We start from the raw sequence: 11,186 nt of genomic DNA, 5'->3' as shown, positions 1-11,186 counted from the left end.
GTTACCGAGACCAAAAGGAAAATTAAAAAAAAAAAAAAGAAGAAGAAAGCCCCATGGGCCATGCGACTACTCTTCCGTTTGTCTGGAAGGCTGGGGCCCGTGACCTGGGAAGTGGGGTGGATGGGAGGAGCTAGGGACGAGGTTCCCACATCCTTCAGGGAAATTCTCAGGCTCCTCCAGACGCCCCGGGGTTTCTGCCGGATCCGCGGAGCCCGGGTCTCCGGGGAGTTCCCAGCCCCCGCCCCTCCCCGTCCCCCGGGAGCGCGGTGGTGGTCTCCCCGCCTCGAGGGGCCGCGACCCCGCCGGGCCCGGCTCTCCGGGTCGTCCGGTTGCGCCGCACACCCCTCCCGGCTGGCCGACTCCAGACTGGTTTTTCTGGTTCGGCCTCCCTCCTCCGGACGCGCTGGGGGATCCGATGACGTCGCTGGCTGAGTCTCTCCCTCTTCCTCCTTTCCCTCCCCCTGCCCGCCTCCCCCCCACACTCCGTCCCCCCCCCAACCTCTCCCCGCCCGCCCTCGCCGTGCACTCCTCCTAGTAACTTCTGTTCGGGGAGGCGCTGCCAGGAATAACCCGGTGCGTCCACAGCCGGGAGGGGAGGCGGCCGCTGCGGCTCCCGCACGCAGACAGCTGCGGCCCGGGCCCCGCGGCTCCGGCCCCGGCCCGGTGGTGGCCCCCTGGCCCCGGGTCCGTACCGTGTCCGAAAAAAATAAATATATAAATAAAAGGCCAGAGGAGCCTGGGCTGGCGGTCGGGATCTCTTCCCTCCCTCCGCGCCCGCCCTCCCTCTGTCCTTAAGGAAATGCTACCAGACCCCCCCCACCAGACACGCTCAGCCTCGGCGAGGAGCGGCCGCCGCGGCAGCGGGAGCGCGGGCACCGGGGGGCTCTCCTCCCCGCCTCGCCCTCCTCTTCCTCCTCCTCGGCGGTGACTTTCCAGGTGAGCGGCCGCCGCGGCTGCCAGGACTCCCCGACCCCTTCCCCGGATCTGCACCCTCCTCCCGCCCCTGTCACCACCCGGCGGCCCCCGGGAACTGACAGCCGCCCGAGGGGCTCGCGGCCCGGAGGCGGGCAGCCGGCTGGCGGGAGGCGGGCTGGAGGTGAGGGGGTGGAGAGCCGGAGAGCCGGGCGCCGCCGAGCGCAGTCTCTCCGCGGCGGCGAAGAAGGGGGTCTCCGCCAATTAAAAAAAAAAGAAGCAACAAAATAAAAGAAAATTTAAAAAACCCCACGACACCCCAAAATCAGAAAGGAAAAAAAAAATAACCCATCTCCAGCGACGGTGGCACAAGTATTTGCCAAGTTGTGCTTTGGACGTTGACACATCTCCCCGGAGCCCCCGAACAACTTGGAGGGTCTCTGGGATCGCACCCCATCTGCCACCACGCCTCAACTCCAGGGTGCGGGGTGCAGAGCCTCGGGGTGCGTGGAGGGCGGACCGGCCCTGGCGGAGCGGCGCGGCGCGGCGGGAATCTGGGTCCCTGCTCGGCCCGGTAAGTGGCCTCGGTGCCGAGTTTTTCCTGCCTCCTTCAGCGCGGGGCGCTTGTTTCACTTTATCCACACATCGCCGTCGCGCAACTCCGTGGTCCCCATCGGCGGCGGCGCGCTTCCCCGGCCCGGTGGGTCCGGGGTTCCCGAGGGTGAGGGTCGAAGGAGGCGGGGATGAGGGAGACCCCGCGCGGGGCGGGGGTCGGGCGGCGCGCGGGGAGGTGCGGGGAATACCCTGGCCGGGGATCTATGCAGATGAGGGGAGGCTGCTTTGCGTAATGTCCTGGGGGGGAGGGCGCCGCGCGGGAGCGCCGGAGGCAGGAATGTGCCTGGTTACTAATGAGCGACGTGCACCGGCGCGCACCGCCCGGCCACCGCTGCGGCTGCCGCGGCCGCGGGCGGCCCGCTGTCAGGTAGCGGGGGAGGGGGCCGCGGCGTGCGGCGCGGGCCGGGGGCGGCGCGGGCGGCGCGGGGCGACGCGGGGCGGCGCGGGGCGGGCGGGCGGCGCGAGGGCCGGGCCGCCGGCCTGCGGCCGACCTAGCGCAGGCGAGGCGCTCGGCTGTGGGCATTTGGATGACTGCTTTCTCCTCGTGAGCTAGGAAGGAAGGAAGGAAGGAAGGAAGAAGCAAACGCAGGAGGAGGGGACTGTCTCCATGGAAGGTTCAGGCGGAGGCGCCCTCGCCTTGCGGGTGCACCGGCCGCAACGCGGCTCCGGTGGCCGCCGGCCGGACCCGGGCTCGTGGAGACGGGTGGGGGCGGCTTGCATGCGTGTTTGTCTGTGCGTCTGGCCGGGGATCGGGAAGGGGACATGTGTGTCGGGGCTGTGCCCTATGGGGAGCTGGGTCTGCGCCTTTATGTCTGTTCCCTGAAGTGGGTGGAACGTTGGCCCGTTCCGGGAATGTTCCATGACGTGGTGCAGCCACAGGAAGGGGGTTAACGAGGGGCTCGCTCTGCCGCGGCCGCCCTGCCCGGCCGCTATCCGGGCAGATGTGCAGCCGCTGCGTCTCCCCTCTCACCTCCCTTCACCCCCACCCCTCGCCTGGCCCTTCTGTGCGTCTGGTACTGGTGGGGCTGAGACGGGAAAACACTGCTGTGTGTGTGTATGGTGTGTGTGCGTGCGCGCGTGTGAATGTGCGTGTGTGCGGGGGTGAGGTGCGTGTGGGGTGTCTGTCGTATTTGGTGTGGGGGGCACTTCGGCTCAGCTCTGTCACCCCAGCTGTTAGCACAGATCCGTGCGCTGGCTTTATACGCATGTGCCTCCTGCGTCCTGTCTCTCTTACATAACACATCCAGTGCAGCAGAGGACGGGAGGAAACGCGACCCCCGCCCCCGGCTGACAGGGGGTGCGCGCGGCGTAGGGGTGGGGGGCAGGGACTTGGAAAGTGTCTCTAGGTGTTGTCCTTTAGGGACGTGGCTCGAGTGGGGGAAAAAGCAGAGGGCAAGGAGGGGGTTCCTTTTTTTTTTTTTTTTTTTGTTTTGGTGGCTCCTCACTCTTGTCTGACTTGGAAGAGTCTAACTGAAAAGGACTGCAGGATCCAGTCCTCCCTAACGGAAAAGCTCCTTTTATTTTTATTTTTTTTTAACGTGCTTCACCGAGGGAAAGTGGGTGCTTGAACCTCATCAGGGAGGGAGAGAGAGGGATGGAGGGGGTAGCGGAGGCGGCTTGGAGGAGCCTGGAGGAATCTCCTGATGATAGGTTTCACTGGACACCTGTAATAGCTTCAGATTCACACAGGAAGCTGTGTGTGCAACTGACATTGCAGAACCCTTTCTCCCCCCCCCCCACCTCTGCACAGTTATTTAGGTCTAAAATGAGCATAGAAAGGCTTGTTTCCGGTACTTTCATTATAATGGAAATTTTGAACTGATTTTTTTTTTCGCCTTCCGTTTCTGCCATTTAAAAAAGAACTCGGTTTATCTTCAGAAAAAACATGTGTACCCGCTCCCACCCCCAAGGCCAGACTTCAGTAATTCACAGGAGGACTGTGTTTTTCTAGCACATCCATAAGCCCTGGTCAAGGGCTATTGATTTTTCTTTTCAGTATGGTTGTTTCTTTTTGCAGTGAATAATCAAGCCCAGAAATTGCTTGAAATATTAATAAGATTCATTTTCATTTAATTTGCAATGATCAGTCCTCCTACAAAAACGCCGTTTAACTTTATTGGAAATATTTTTCTAGTGACATAGTAAATTTTGCTGTTATCTATCCTTGACCAGGTGGGATTTTATATATCTGCACATATTGTTTATGTTTATATGTATTTAGAATATGAAAATGATACTCTTAAACCATACAGGAGTTCCATAGCAAAAATTTAACCGAGTACATTGCATAATGAGGAGCTTGAGTCTGATTTTTAGCACATAGGCCATTTTACATTCTCCTTTTGAGTAAAGTGGATATCGTTTTCATTGCAAAGAGAGAATTCTATTGGAGCCCTAGGAAGTCATGGTAGTAGATTACAACTGTGTGTTTTTATTTGGAGTGAAAAGGGTAATATCCAGGCCATGTAATGACAAAAGTACTTCAAGTGTCATAATCCTTTTGGCCACTAGGTTTGAACTAAGCATTATATTTCTCATATTCAGGCAGAAAAATCCTATATTGGTGAATCTTTGGGAAACAAATAGTTTCTTGCTTTGAGAATGGGTCAGTCTAAAACAAATTCACTTACGGAAGCTATATTTATGTTGCTGTGATTATATTTTGCGTGGTTGATTTTATTAAAGAATGATTATATTGATGTAAAGGTGTTCAAGATTTAATTGATTTAAGATTGATTTGGGGACAATTTAGGGAATGGTAGTATATTAATGATATTGCAAATTTAAAATTTAGTAGATATTTTTAACTAATTAGATCCTTGTAGAGATGTTGGGTAAGATACTATTAAAATCAACAAAACATTTCTATACTTTCATGAAGCATGGGATGAAAAAGTTGCCCTGTGTAAAATGTGACACACAGAAATGATGCCATTTGACCACAGTGAGAAATTAACATGCAGAGCCTTTCCATCCTTTTACATGAGCTGTGTTTACAAATGCTCTTGTTACTATGAAAACAAAACAGAAGACAACATATATGCAGGCGTTCCGTGGAGAATAATGGTGCGTGTGTCTGCTTGAACTTTTGGCACTTTGACACTATTCAAAAGCCCAGGCTGAATATTTTATGCTTATTCAACTTAAAATGAAGAACCTTATTTAAAAATTCAGTCTTGGAATTCTGGACAGCAAATCCACTGTTTGCATTCCTGCTAGAGTTTTGAATTAGAACCAGTCATTAGCTAATGACCAACGTTCTTTTGAACATTTCAACAAATTTTAAAGGCATGTAGAGGATCCTGTTTGGCAGTGTGACAATGTAATCCATTAGGATGTGAAAATTGAATACCCTGATGTGACAACTATATAATAAGGAAAAAAATGGCTGTGATCAGCTGGACATAGGCCGTGGATCATAGGCAACAAATCTCTGTGCTAAAAACTCACAGTAATTTTCAGTGTAGCATACGGCCAGTGCCAGCAGAACTCTGTTGATCTGTATATTACTCCTGTAGGTGGAGAAATGGTTCCAGTTTACAAATCTCCATCTGAAAGCTTCAGTGGTTTGCTTCCCATTCCTGAAGTTATAGATATGAAATGGTCTTGAAGTTTTAGCTTTGGCTAAAACTTGGTGATATAAATGTTGCAACTTTCAGAGTGATGGTATAAAAAGGAGTAGAGGAGGTTTGTTATATCATTTTAGTGGACTTGAGGTTTCCTAAGGAACTTCACACTGACTACATATGTACTCTTGTCAGTGAATATCAAAGGAAGCTTAAATGCATATATAAAGGAGGGCTTCATGTAACGTTGTGGATGAACGCTGATGACTACAGGAAACTTGGAGAACTAAGTTCTCCAAAAAAATAAGACTGCTTATTTGAAAGAAATTGTATGAGAACTAATACTATTTTGTGTTTGTTTCTGATTACAATTAACATGTTGATTATAATTGATTGATTAGAATTAAAATGTTGCTTCCTGTGTGCTGTTTGTGGCAAAGCTTGCAAAAGAGGCTGTAAATTAATATTTGCAGCAGCTATGAGATGTTATTAAGTAACTTGAAAATGTATTTAAGTGCTTTACTCTTGTGACATGACTTCATAAACTCTTCATGTAGAAAAGAACAATACATCTTTCTGGTCCTGTGCAGTCTCTGAGATGGACTGTGAATACCAGTACTAGGTTAACGTAGATTATGCTGGCTTTACAATTGCATTGGAATTGAGGCAGTGCTGCCTAATATTTGGGCCACTATTGTTCTGGGTCAAAGACATGGCAATCTTAACATGTACTCCTGTGAATACACCATTTGAAGTGTTTTCTCTGACACAGGCTCTATTGTATAAGTGTCTGTGACATTAGGTTTCCTATCAGCTAGAAACTCTGGATTCAATTATTTTGGCCTGTGTGAAGAAAGTACTTTGGAGAGAAGAGATGAAAACGGTATCCCTATATGTGTGCCATGGTGATTCTGGGAACAAGGCAGGTTGAGTTTCACCTAAATCGAGGCCACAATGTGATTGAAAATAGGGTAGGAATTATTCAGGGTCTACATTTTTGACCTGACACTCACTTATTCTTACTCCTGTGTACTGTGACCAATGTCCTATCATTGTGGATCAATAGAATTCATTCATTGAGTCATTCAACAAGTATTTTCTATGGGCTAGGCCTTATGCTAGCCACGAAGGGGGTATCATGATGACTCAGACAAGAATAGAAGCTTATCATCTACTTAGTTGGACAGATATTAATCACACTGTGAACCATTATGTGTAACGCCACATTTGTTTTAAGTGCTATGGAAGACACATAAAGGAGTGCATGTCATCTCTGTTTGTGAGCAGAGTCAAGTAGAGAAACGTAGGAGGGGAGAGTGAGAGTGAGAGTGAGAGTATGATAGAAAGAGGGACTAAATACCTGAGGTTGAGGAATGTACAGTGTTTCCAGGAGTTGGAAGCAAGCTGATGGGGCTTGAGGGCAGATAACAAAAGACAGGTACAACATAAGGCCAGACTATATAAGCAGGACTCCAGGGGTTGATTGACCACAAGGATGATTAACCAGGCAAAATGAGGCTTGCTCTTGATAAACCAGGGCATGTGATTACTGTACTGTTGTGGATATTATAGGCTGATGAATGGGGAATGGATTTGGAGGGACAGAACCTAGAATTTGAAGGCAATTTCTGTATAACACATGTCCATTTTCAGTGCATCTGTATCAATCAGTTCTGACTCCTGGAAAATTTGAGTAAAATTGCATTATGGGAGGAGTGACCTGGAGTGGCGAGGGTGTAGGGGAGGATTTGGAGGAGCCTGTAAGAGCACAGGGTTCCAGATCCTGTGGGACCCCAGAACCCGGCCGGCTGTGGAAGCTGGAGTTTGCTTATGGATTTTGGGCAGAGGAATATCATGAAGTGTGTGCTTCAGAAAGGCTGTAAGGACATAAGGGAGGCAAATTCCCACAACATCCAAAAGATAAATAATGGAGGTTGAATCTATGCATGACAAAGTGAATACTTTCAGCTTATTAATGGCTATCTTAAATACATCTTAGATACAATAAATAACAGAAGTGGCCAAAATATCTTTTAAAAACAAGACTCTGTTGCATGGTTGAGCCGCATTTTATGTGAAGCACAGGACTGTTGTTTCAACGCTAACATTTTACTTCATAAAATATTCATATATGTTCACAAATACCAAGAGATAAAAGTGTTTGTGCTTAAAAGTACAGAGTATTTTAGGTGCAAGTATATAAGAAATGGATAGGTGACACATTGAACGCTTCATTAACATTAATTGACACCTAATTGTGTCTAAATCGGACAGTACTAGACAGACAGTGGACAGTAGTGTGTTTGAAATACAGAGCTTTGTTTGGCAAAGATTTATTGGGTGGTTTCGTTTTCTCTTAAAAGAAAGCTGATCGTTAAAGCTCTTACTTGCAATGTGTCAGATTCACTGGATTTCCAAAGTCCAGCAAGAAGGTGAGACTTTTGTAACTAGGCTTTGAGTAAATGTAGACCTGCCCTTATTTGTATTTGCTTAGGGATCTGTAAGCATTCATGTGGTGGTGGGGGGGGGGTATGCATGCCCTCAAACAAACATACAAACGTTAGAAATTCCATGGCCTAATAAGTGTCGGTGGCTCATGTCTGTAATCCTAGCTGCCCAGGAGGCTTAGATCTGAAGACCCAGGTTCAGATCCAGCCTGCACACGAAAATCTGTGGGGCTGTCATCTTTAATCAGCAAAATGCTCGAAGTGGAATTAGAGCTCAAGTGGTAGAGTGCCAGCCTTGGGTGGAAAAGCTAAGCAACAGTGCCAGCCCCTGAGTTCAAGTCACAGTACTAGTGCATGTGCGTGCGCGCATACCCTCACACACAATTTAGTTAAAAAAAAAAAAAAGAAAATCATGTCTTCTGTTAGAATTTTTTTTTTGTCAGTTGTAAGGCTTGAACTCAGGGCCTGGGCATTATCCCTGAGCTTTTTCACTCAAGGCTAGTATTCTTCCACTTTGAACCACAGTGCCATTTCCAGTTTTCTGGTGGTTAATTGGAGATAAGAGTCTCAGAGACTTTCCTGCCTGGACTGGCTTTGAATCACGATCCTCAGATCTCAGCCTCCTGAGTAGCTAGGACTACGGGCTGGTAGAAAATTTTGATAGTTAGAAATACAGCATGATTTCCCATCTAGATTGGTTGCAGAAACTATTTCTTTTAAGATGGAGATTATGTCTAATTCCATATAAAGAAGATTATAGGAAAGGTAATTTAAATTGTAAGTAGCTTTGTTCACTAAAATGCTAGATTCATTTGAAACAGTACTTTATTTCTTTTGGAAGCCAGACAACTAGTTTAATAGTGTACATATGAAACGCTAATTTGGCTTGTTAATTGGATGCAATTAAGTTGAGGTTATTTTATACTGTTTAATTGTCTCAAAATTACATGTGTTGCCATGCCTGGGTAATGTGAGGCAAAAGCCAATGGTACAATGAGGGTGGGGGTAGGAAGGATGTAAGGTCTAGTCTTGTCTTGGCAATGAACTTGCTGTGCAAACTTGGAAGCAAGTCATGGACGTTCTCTGGACCATTTTGGAAGTGGAAGAGATTGGAACAGATGGCTGCTAGAGCCTCTCCCAACTCATTTTATATCAGTTTAAAAACTCTACTTCGTAGTTCTAGAGAATGCACTGTCATTTTTATTCTGTAATTATAGTATTACCAGGATGAACTAAACACTTAAAAAAAACTAACAGAGTGCCAATTTAGCAAATCTGTTGGAAAGGAATGGATTGAGGTTTAAAGAGTACGTGCCCTGCGCCAGGCTCCATGCAGACACTCCCCCACCCGTTAGTTCTTTTAGCTCCCACAATCACCTTGAGAAGATTTGGCATTCTCATCTTCATGATAACAGGTAAGGAAACTGACATTTCAGAAATTTCCCTGGTTTTTGTGAGGACACTCTGGTAAGTCAGTTTTGGAATCAAGTTTCAACTCAAGGATGGCTCTGAAAGCTATCCTTGTAGCACAGGCAATGGTTGAAATGTGAGTTATTTCAGAAATTAAAACAGAAAGGCCACTATTTTAGTCACTTAGTACATACACTACCAGGTGTCTGCTGGTGAGGTCCTGTGTAGGTGGGTGTACACCAGTGGATTAAGCAGGTATCCTTGGGACTAAAGTCAAAATGCTGAGTTCCAGCCCTGCTGATAGCTGGTGTGGAGAATATGGAAAAGTCACTCAAACTCTCTGAGCTTTTCCACATAAGTGATGGTCACTGTGACATTTTTATGCGACTTCGTGTATCCCTCTCAGTGAACACATAGTATGCTTCTAACACCTGGAAGCTGTGATTGAGAGATGAAGAGATTAAACTGAGAGAGAAACACAAAAGAACTCAAATGGTTGTGACAGTAAAATATTAAACATTCTCAAATGGTCCATTAAACTCTTGACTGAAATGGTTTAAATAACAATGTCACAACACACATGGCTTTCAACAGCTAGCAACTGGAAATACCAATTAAAATCTCAGGTATTTCTCAGTTAGCTCAGCCAGTATGCTACACCAGTGAGGAAAGAACTAAATTATCTGATTCCTGTGTGTGTGTGTGTGTGTGTGTGTGTGTGTGTTGAAAAGGTAATGTTTTTATATAACAATAGCATAGCACTAAAAATTTCATTTATGGATCCGTATTGTAGTCCTTCACACCTGTAGCATCAGCTCCTTGTAGAATCAGGTCCTGGCATGGGGAAGGACAAGAAGAAAAGAAGATTGCATATGACTGTTCTGTTACAAAATGCATTCATAGGCTTCGGTTATTTCGGTTACCACACATTATTATTATTTTTTTTTTGCCAGTCCTGGGGCTTGAACTCAGGGCCTGAGCACTGTCCCTGACTTCTTTTTGCTCAAGGCTAGAACTCTACCACTTGAGCCACAGCACCACTTCTGGCTTTTTCTATATATGTGGTGCTGAGGAATCGAACCCAGGGTTTCATGTATACGAGGCAAGTACTTTACCACCAGGCCATATTCCCAGCCCCACACATTATTTTTGGAACTTACATTTTAATCATTAAATGATTTAAAATTGTTTCATAATAAAATTCAAGTAAATGAGTACATTCACTGAAGTGTGCTCAAACCCAGTACTTGGCAAATGTGGACACACAATAAATATTTGTTAAATGTTTAAAGTCATGATCTTGAAGAAACTTATAGGGAAAATGATAAGGAAAGACTTTTGTCACATAGTTAAGATGGGGGCAGGGTCCTTAGAGCCAAATGAAGGAGGAAATCCACCACCATGGTTTGAATCCTGAGTAGTCTTGGTTCCAGTGGCCAGAATCAGTCTGCTCACCTGTAAGTACTTCTTACCATTTTTCATTTTGGTAAGAAGCCTAGAAAACAGCCTTCTTGACTGTATACCCAGGAGACACATCGACCTCTTCCAGCTACAGTCAGCTGATTTCTAGGCTCTAAACTTCTGTTTTCAAAGCAGATGAGCAGATAGAACCATCATGGGGCCTTAGACAAGTTTATAGTTGAACTGAGGCTCTTCCTCATAGAACGTTTACTTTGGTTACTTTTGTTCAGTATACTCTGAGAAGGACTTTGTATGAGGAAGAGTCATTTCTTGGTGGTCTACTTGGATGAGTTCAGGACAGCTGAGGGAATATGTTCCTTTCCTCAACTTAGCCTTGCTCAATGGAGGCCAAGAGAAATGGAGGAGGGAAGGCTGTGTAGGTGACAATGTCCTTTCGTACGAAGCTTGTGGTGAAATCGTCTCTCTGCCACTTTGCAATGTCCCATGGGACAGTCTCAGTGGCTGACCCAACACTGTGGATAGGTCATGGGGATTCAGCTTACAGTTATCCATGGGGTAAGTATCAACTTGGGTTTTTCTTTCTTCTCCTGATGCTTACATTTAGAATAATCTCAGTTCCTGTAAGCAAGAGAAAAATCCAAGATCATAGGCATTCCGTTTATTTTCTTTTTAGTAGACATTATGTCAGTTTATGTTGGGAGAAATAATGGACTTTTTGAATAAAATGAGGATTTCCAATATCTGTTCTATTCTTGTGTGGATGGGCTTATTAAAACACACACTAAGGCAGCAGAGGCCAGCATGGATCACTTAA

General features: G+C 46.7%; 1 protein-coding gene across 4 annotated transcripts in view; it reads left to right on the top strand.

Annotated features, from left to right (window-relative positions):
- Positions 1–517: 517 nt before the first annotated feature.
- The window catches only part of Hivep2 (HIVEP zinc finger 2), a 186,284-nt gene continuing 175,615 nt past the window's right edge, over positions 518–11,186 (top strand). Inside the window, exon 1 of one of the 4 annotated variants that reach the window (XM_048354205.1) lies at positions 518–936. The gene's annotated coding sequence lies outside the window, so the exon portion shown is untranslated. Of the gene's footprint in view, positions 937–1,792; positions 1,895–2,032; positions 2,231–11,186 lie in introns of those variants that run through there. The other 3 variants (XM_048354206.1, XM_048354208.1, XM_048354207.1) reach the window with 3 other exon arrangements.

This window comes from Perognathus longimembris, chromosome 9 (genome assembly GCF_023159225.1).
Source record: "Perognathus longimembris pacificus isolate PPM17 chromosome 9, ASM2315922v1, whole genome shotgun sequence".
NCBI classification, from domain to species: domain Eukaryota; kingdom Metazoa; phylum Chordata; class Mammalia; order Rodentia; family Heteromyidae; genus Perognathus; species Perognathus longimembris.
This window is presented reverse-complemented; position numbering and strand designations above follow the sequence as displayed.